General features: G+C 43.9%; 1 protein-coding gene across 2 annotated transcripts in view; it reads right to left on the bottom strand.

Annotated features, from left to right (window-relative positions):
- Nucleotides 1-7,230, bottom strand: part of LOC116848831 (sushi, von Willebrand factor type A, EGF and pentraxin domain-containing protein 1) — a 36,675-nt gene extending 29,445 nt beyond the window's left edge. For both annotated transcript variants that reach the window (XM_032825348.1, XM_032825349.1), the window contains exon 1: nucleotides 6,847-7,230. The gene's annotated coding sequence lies outside the window, so the exon portion shown is untranslated. The remainder of the gene's footprint in view (nucleotides 1-6,846) is intronic.
- Between the last annotated feature and the right edge of the window lie 2,049 nt (nucleotides 7,231-9,279).

The following is a 9,279-nucleotide window of genomic DNA, read 5'->3' as shown; positions in this document are numbered from 1 at the left end:
GTTACACGTCCTGCCTACTATCTCCGAAAAGACAGATTAAAAGAAAGGCACTGTTTAGTTGTTTTTTTTTTCTCTTTTTTTCGTAGCTATTTGTGAAACTATAACGACAAAATGTTCCCAAGGAGATATACCGTAATTTTTCTATCCAATAGCACATCGCACTAGCGGTACCGGAAATACTCGAAATCACTCCTTAAAATTAAAATAGTTAAATCAAGCATATCGATAAAAGAAACGTTGCTTTTGCATAGCAAATAACGTTTTTGTTGATATTTCAAGTCTCACAGATTTATCATTAATGTAGGATCAATCTCAGTAAGATCGAATGAAGAAGCTACATGTTTAAGATTAATCGACATGAAATCTCAGAAAGGTAGAACGCAGACGACTCTATGAGGCTCTTTGAATCTCAGCGCATCTATTGTTTGCGCTGTTTATTCAATCCAGTTTCCAAGGTAAGTTCTTGCCGAAGAATGTACATCCTGCTCCTGTTTTCCAAAAGTGGCATGCTTTGCTTCGACGGTGCTTCAATGGCGATCGGCAAATTTACAAATTTGCCGTTTCAACCAGATTCGTCGACTCAAAAAGGTAACCGTACATACAAAGACAGATTATGCTTTCAAATATGACCGGTCACGAGCGAGGTACCGCTGCGTATTGTTCATTGACCGCATCCGGCTCTCTCGATGGTCTTGACTGGCGGACGTATCCGTTCGACGACGAAATTGGCGATCGACAGTCGTATCGGCCCTTGACGTCAATCATTATCCCATGGTGTGCCGTGTGTATATGTTAAACAGACGTACAAGACGTACACGACGTCTTCATTCTTGCCCTTAGAGTTTACGCTCGCATGAGTTGGCCAAAAGAAGATCTATTATGTATTTATACGCAACGATTAATTTCCAAATCTCCAACATGTGTGCGATTCTCCTTGAAAATCTTTATTTATTACAATTAGTAATAAAAAGAATGGAATAATACAATTAAAGTTTAAGGCGAAGGAACAATCGAGTCGAAGAATCGTGGAAAGATATTTCTCCGTTTTTTATACTTTTCACATAAAGCTTAATAACGCAGCCTACTGTTTATTGAACAGTGTGAATTCTCCACATCGTCGCACTTCCTAGTGAATGAAACAACATGGCCTGATTACCTCAATGTTACCGTAATCGCGTAACGTCCATGCGGCTTGGGCGAATTGACAAGTGCAGGCGTTTGAGTGTCTTGATTTAACAAGGCATGATTTAATTTCCGGTTGTCATTCTCAGTCTCAAAATTCACAAAATTGACAATCTTAAAATTGACATAATCCTTTTTTGTGTAACGATACACGCGAGGCGGTTCCTCATTCGACGACATTCTGTGTTGATCGTAGATATATCTCTTTACGATTATCACTATTGATAATCGCCAACTTTGCTCGCATGAATGCGGGATCAAGGAATTCTGCGAAATCTTGTAACTGTAGCGAAAAATCTGTGGAGAACGTGGACACAATATTTTTGAGTGTGAGTGTACTTTTCAGGTTCTTTTGTGGAAATTGCACGCTGAGGGAACAGATTCGCCGCCTTTGTATGAAGGATCGGGATTATGAACCTTCTCCTCCTCCTCCTCCTCCTCCTCCTTCTGTTCCCTCACCTAACTACCATGGCGATCGTTTGCATACAACGACCGTTTGCTCCGTCCTGATGCGCAAAAGCGAGCTTCGTTTCTTCCACTTGGATTGTTCAATTGATATTCTTTATGCTACTCACACCTGCAGTACATTCGTTCGAGTCGAGGATTACGTGATGCGTCGATCCCACGACACGATACAATCAAACTGTTCCCGCGGTACCGTTACGGTATACTGTAGTGATAGGTCATACATTTGGTCGAGCGTTCGATAGTCGAAAGTAGTAGTATCCAGTACCAGTCTGTAAAACGGTCAATCGATTGGCCAATGTTTCTTCCGTCGTGGCTCGATTGTGCAAGCGCATTCCGAGTCCTGGACTGCTTTGAGTACTTAATCTACGGTTAAGAGTCTAACACTGTATTAACCAGAATACGTAATGCGGCATGCAACTGCATGCACTACGAGATTTTGTGCGCGTGTACTCAACCAATTGTGTATCGGACCGATCCGGATTGGTGAAACTACGCGGATTCACTTCTCGACGTAAAGAAACTTTACGAGAATAATCGAGTTTCGGTGCAACTGTTGTACATACACGTTTGTCGACTATTCGTCCACTTTGTATACGAAGCGAATTAGTGAGGGTTACTGTCAAATTATTCAAATGTAAATCGCACATTAACGTGTTTGATACAACGAGTCGTTTAACGACTATCGCGGAAACTGTCGATACACAAAACGCCACAATATATGTCACTTTACAATTTGCAAATTGCCATAGAGATTTAATGCTGTATTTGATATAGTAGTTGGATCAACAATGTAGAAAAATTGCACCCAACCACCTGGTCGTCTGGAGTGTTTGCACCTATACACTTATACTATCGATAAAAATATAACGATAAATCTTGCGTAGACGCACGATAAGTCATCTGTTCTACTCTCTTTTACTCTTGCAATTTTTGCGAAGGACGTTATTAGCTATGGCCCGTCATATTCGCTCTCGCGAGCGTGACTTTGTCGTATCGCCCTCATTGAAGGTAGCTTGATTTACCGTTTGTTTCTTGAATGCGGGATGCACGGCCGATGGAAATTCAAGGTCGAAGTTTTAAGCACGTTGTGCGACGTTTCTTAGCAGGATAATCCAATATTCGTTATTTCACACAGTTCTCACGGCTAGCTGACCGATAAAGTTAGCCGTCGTCGACAAACGAGAACGTCGCGCGACTTTTGAGCGAACATCAAAGTATAACGTGACGTTCGTTTGCTGCGCAAAGTCGCACAGTAGATTACAAAATGTCGAAGCAGTCATCGATTTTTTCATTTTGCAATTCTCTCAATTTCGTTTTTCAGGAGCGCAAAACCGACAACTTGATACAGCACAGTAGCCTAGGGATAAATGGACAAATGAAAGTTTCCGTCTATATTGACTAGGGTCGAAACTCTTGACATTTACAAACCACGATTCGCCGATGTTTCGCCTCGCTCGCAGTTCGTCGACCGACAGGATCGGCGCGACAAAAGCGCGGCAGAAGCGCACGGCCGGCGCCGCGACCACGTGCAACGCGGCTGCGCGTATCGCACGCGTGCAATGCAAGCCAGATGCAATGAAATTGCGAGGAAAGACGAAGAGAGCAGGGTGAGACGCGGCGAGGCGAGACGAGGCGAGGCAAGGCAAGGTAAGGCGAGGTGCGGCCAAGCGGATGCCAAGCGTTGCTGTTGCTGTTGTTGCTGCTGCTGGTATAGGCTCGTATTATAGCGTGCAAGTTCATACTCGCGGCTCTCTACACGGGGCGTGGTCGTGCAGTTGCAGCGCGCGGCTTGGTAATACCGCGCGCCGTTTCTGACAGTGCGAAAAATGCAGGCCGCGAGACGGTGCCGGTCGTGCAGTTATTATCGCAACGAGGAAGCCGCGAGCTGACGGACGTAAACCCCGTGCAAATGTGTACGTTGCGTTAAAACGGTCAAAATGTGTACAGCATTAACGGCCATAAAACTTGCCTGTCTGGTGCCTGAATTGGACTTTGCGTGTCTAATTTGACTGAATGTTTCATTTATTCTAGACGCGTCTTCGATACGTGCAATGACGTATTAATAAAACGGAGACAGAAAGCGCGGCAGCAGCCAGGCTTTCATTCGGTCATATCGAAGTCTGTTACGCGATTGGAATTTCTCACGGCGATGATATACTCTAGCCGTTGGCGAATAACGGTACTCTTGCCAAGTAGCGTCATGGCTTCGGCGAATTTGTCGTTAAGTCATGGAGTCGAGCGAGACGCAATGAGAATTTCATCGCGACTATCGTCTATACGGTTGAGTTGAATATTCTCCACTGGAATTTTTGATCGAATGCATTTGCTTTTGTGTAAACGCGAGGCATTAAATTATAAATATATGTGCGGCAAGGATACGGCGTAAGGTTTGGATAATGCGCGACGAATGTTTGTTTACCCAGATACATAAGTGCGCATTTTCATGCTTGAAATTTAACGCAGAGGTTGAACGTAATATTGAACAGTGCCCTTAATATGCATGATACAAGATCCCACATGTAAGCACTTATCTATTTACATGTCAGTTTTTGCAGACATGTACCTGCCCACCCACCTACCTACCTATCTACCTAGCTACCTACCTATCTACCTACCTACCAACCTACCTACCTACCAACCTACCTACCTACCACCCCTACCTACCTACCTACCTACCTATCTACCTACCTACCTATCTACCTACCTACCTACCTACCTGCCTACCTACCTACCTGCCTACCTACCTACCTACCTATCTACCTAGTTATCTACCTATCCAAGTTGAGAGTTACACAGCCTGTGTTTTCCGCCAACCTTCGTACCAAAAATGCTAACCTTTGACGGAAGAGTTTTAGATCAACGTGATGCTAAGGAGAATATTTATCATCCAAATCTACACGTGAGAGTAAGTAATGTCTCTCTCATTTCATATCTAATGAAACATACATCTTGCATAACGTATCGGGTAAAACATACAACTTTCTAGATAATTTCTAGGCAAAGCGAGACAAAATTAACACAAAGTAATCTATTATTTGTAATATCTACCACATCGTACGTCATTCTGCGATATTCCGCGAGAAGCGAATAAAAAATCCGCGCGCACGAATGAGCTAATAACGATTTCATACAACGTATAACGCTATATATCACGCTGTTGTTTTTACAATATTATATCAATGTTGCGTATTTGTAAAGAAATTAAAAAAAGAGGAAAAGTATAAAAAGAGAAGCATACAGAATGCAACGATTCCTTTCTTCTTTTTTACCCGGCCGCGACGAGGTATTCGCGCATTGCGCGAGTCGTTCTTGAATTGTTCGCGCGACTCGTAATTTTGTTCCTTACGATATCCTCATTAGCATTTTACGAACGCAAGACGAAGGAGCGCGAGAAAAACTTTCTCTTCCATACTTGTTTCTACACCGTTTTAGGATGTTTGACGAATTTGCGCTCGCTGCAACGAGTCGGTTCGTTCGTTGGACGATTGCCGTGCTGTGCCACGCAAGGAAAATCCACGAATCGGGGCGTAAGAAAACTAAACGCAATTGACGGCAGAAGCACGTTCGATATATCGAAAAAAGTAAAAAAGGCGCGCGCGCGCGCGCGCGCGCGAGAGAGAGAGAGAGAGAGAGAGAGAGAGAGAGAGAGAACCGGGAATTGCCGCTACTGTATACACCGCTGTGAAATGCGACTTTTCGAGCAATATGTATATGCGCAAACCTGCAAAACCAATGTCGTCAATTACGCCAACGCGACGAATTGATTGTACGGTCTGTGAAATGGTGATACAAGGAAAACATCCTAGTGATTGAACGTATACTGATAATTGAATTACTAATAATATACTTGTGTTTGTTAAGATGCTTATCAATAAATAAAACAAAATCACAAAGTAACTAAATATTTCTTTTCATTTATTATATTGTTTTGTGTATTAAAAAGCATTTCAACAAAGAAAAATACAAAACTAATATGTCAATCATTGAGACATGTATGTCGAACCACTGGGACGTTTACCTTACTAGATATTGTAAAAAGCGATACTCATGCGGAAAAAAGATCCTCTGGAGCGAAATTATTCCTTATCTTATAATAAATCTCTCTCTATGAGAGAGTGGGAGGTAATTAAATTAGCAGCGATTCGTCATACTATTCTGGTTTGTTTCTTTCAAAATATTCCACATCATACATCGCACATATGGATTCTACTCGATTTATTCTCAACTAAGGTTCCGATCCGTTTTCGAATAAACGTTTAACATGTGTTTGTCTAAAAACGCTTGATAGAAATCGCTTCCGTATAACTAAACATTTAATCATTTAAACGGATTCTGCGATACGTATATACATGTACATTTGACAATAAATGACACGAATAACCACTTATACTACGATAACTTATACGACCACTTATACGAAGAGAAAAAGCATATACACGCGATATAATGTCACTGCGGATTGTCTTCATTGACTCGCACGATTGGCAGAAAGGGTTATAATAATGACTCTTGTTTCTATTTAAAGAATGGATTCAAAGTCAACAAAAACAAATACATGTTTCGAAAAGCACGCGTAATTCTTTATCGGACGTATCTGTAAACGCGTATGTTACATACATTTTTTTTCATTTTGAACATGTAATACGGAGCACTACTCTTTCAACTTAAGAAACTCTGAAGAAACGCTCATTGCCTCGGCTGTACACGCACTATCGACCGTCCGTTTTAATTTCGCAAACGCTTAGCTTGGCGTTCTTACGCGAGACTTTGCTTCGAAAGACTTTGTTTCTCGTCGGTTCTTTCTCTCTCTCTTAATTGAACGCGAGTCATCGGCCGGCAAAACCATTCGTTCTGGTGCTTCAAGATCGCGAGTGTAGGATTGTGACTCGTCAATTTCGTAGCTGTAAAAGATTTCTACACGTGCCGCATCGTGCCGTAAGATGCTTTGCGCAATACGTTTGCTACGAACGCATTAAATCGAGATAAATTGTGAGCAATAACACCTTCACCGAATTTCACCGCTTCGAAGACGAAGCGTGAATTACCGGTCGGTAAATCGACCTCGTGCCCGATCGAGTCTGAATTTTTTCGTAAGGGCGAATGTGACTCCTTGCGGCGGCCGCAACGAAGAAAGGCGCGTTCACGCGAAATCACACGCCAACACACGCGCAATCTTACACAATCCCACAGACTTACGTTCGTTTCTCCTACGTTCTACGGCGTGAATCCTGATCCCGGGTTACATGTACACCACTGAGGTGACTTCCGTTTCCGAACAATCCGTGGATAATTCACTTCACCACAACGAAATGAAACGAAATGACAAATAACAAGTAAAACGCCGACAAATAACTCGTGGATACGCGTTTGAGCAACCGGAAAGCAAGAGAAGCGCGCGCGAGGGAGAAGATAGACGCCGTGGTATCGCGTTGAATAATTGCGGCGAAATCGTAGCGCGAGACTCGCCCGAGGAAGAGAACGGAGCAGAACGAGACGGCGAAAAAAATCCGAGAATCGTCCTCAGGGTCACGGAGCTCCTTCCCTCCGGCCCGCCGCTACGAGACTGAAGAACGCGACTCTCTCTCTTTCTGCCAGGTGAACGGCAGGCGCGCATTACCTGAGGAAAGAGTGCCTTCTTCTCTCCCCCTGTGAACGCAGGGCGGCGGGGAAAAAGAGAGAGAGGGGAGACAGAAAAAGAGAGAGAAAGAGAGCTTTCACAGGCTGGCAGCCGTGAACGTAGGCGCGCAAAAGGTGGAGGAGACTGACTCGAATGCCGTAGCAACGTTGAAGAAGGCCGAGCAAGAGAGGCCCTCTCGTGTGTCGTGTGTCGTGCGGCTTTGTCGCGATACGGGGGTAGCTGTACGGTACATTTAAATACCTGTCACGTGGCGGCCAGATTGCTGCAAAATGACGTCACGACAACCGCGACTACGACAAAGAGGAGAAGGCGAATTCTCTCTCGCGTGCGAGTCAGCGTACACGCCCGATGAACTCTCTCTCGTAGACTCCTCGATGGCGGCTTCAAGTCCCACAAGAAACCACTTCGAAGCGTGCATTTTCGAGGCCAAACATGCTGTCTTCTGTAGTTGATATATTCATTTCTGAGCGATGCTCCCATTTCTGTCACGATATACGAGTAAACGCATCAATTTCAATCCATGACCATATGATGACGGTTTCGATAAATGGATTATTAATTTTACATTCTGTAGAAGCTTTACAGACACGCTGATACGACGTATTGATTGGGCAAAATATATATCGCTTTATTCGAAAATAGTATCCCAGTTTCAAACCGGTTTTATAAGGAATGCATGGCTTCACGTTGAAGGACAATATCTCAGCCTAGTGGATGTTCTCTCTTCGATTCTAATGCTACATTCGTAGGGAGGTAGAAAATCGAAGAAGCGGCCTTTCTCTAATCGAGAAAACGGCCGTGAACATAGCATGGAAGACGTGACAGCCGGTAGAAGTCCGCGCGAAATCAAGTCGAGAAGTTTGCATTATTACCGAGAGTAGGTATACGTGTCCATCACAAACGACGTCTATCGCAAACAACTAAGAAAGCTCGTTGAAATAATCGCGAGATTTCTTTTGCGAGCATTCTTTTGCGCGACCCTCGTCCTTTGTTCCACCGATCAGGACTTATAATTCGGGTTCAACTTTGTCGTCGTCCAAGTATCGGTCCTTGTACTTTCCAGCGTAGCTTTTCACCATAGCTCTGTTAAATTCACCGGAGGAACGATATTCGCGACCCGCAATATCATGGATAAGCCAGTCGAATGTGTGAGGAAAAAATGGTCACATTGTAAAACACACCGTTAAGCCTCTCCAAGAGAGGCTCCAATTGTATACATTTTCTCGGCACTTAAGCGACGATTATGTTATCTTGAATTTACTTATTTCGCACATCAATACACTATGAAATATTTATTTACATATTGATTTACGAGAGCCTAAAATATGTCTCTTCTGCGCGCTGCCGAGACAATCGAACGCAGCTACGATAGATCGAACGATGGATCGAGCAAGCATGCACGCGTGCAAGTTGCTGAGGTCCGCGAAAAGAGACATCGATGCTCGCGCAGAAAAGGTCGAGCCAGATCGACGCAGCAGTCACGCCACTCGCGCCCGGGTACGACGACCGGGCTGATTTCTTTTTCTTGCGCACTTGAATGAAAGTTGTAATTGAGTGAGACACACTGGATGTGCTGAACGCGCAAACGGCACGGTTACTGACATCATGCGCGACATCGAGCACATCGTGTTCCACGTTTTTGCGCATCGACATTCGCGCTGCTAATTCGGAGAGATCTGTTGCCTTGTGTCGGCGATTATGGGGAGATCATCGGGACGTGATTCGCGTCACTTATCGTTTCGTATAGCCACAAATGCAGGAAGAAGCTCAACCACAACGTCGGTTGTGTGCTGTTGAAACAACATGGATGCTCCTTGCGTATCGGTTTCATGATCGAACGCTCTTGCGAATAAGAAAAGAAACTCGTTCCACTTATCTCTGAATTATCTTAAAATGTTCAATTTTTACTCATCGACGCGATTATTATGAGATAAACTCTCTCTCTCTCTCTCTCTCTCTCTCTCTCTCTCTCTCTCTCTCTCTCTCTCTCT

Source organism: Odontomachus brunneus, unplaced genomic scaffold, assembly GCF_010583005.1.
Source record: "Odontomachus brunneus isolate Ranch 3 - 2012 unplaced genomic scaffold, Obru_v1 Obru_scaffold_100, whole genome shotgun sequence".
In the NCBI taxonomy this organism is placed as follows: domain Eukaryota; kingdom Metazoa; phylum Arthropoda; class Insecta; order Hymenoptera; family Formicidae; genus Odontomachus; species Odontomachus brunneus.
This window is presented reverse-complemented; position numbering and strand designations above follow the sequence as displayed.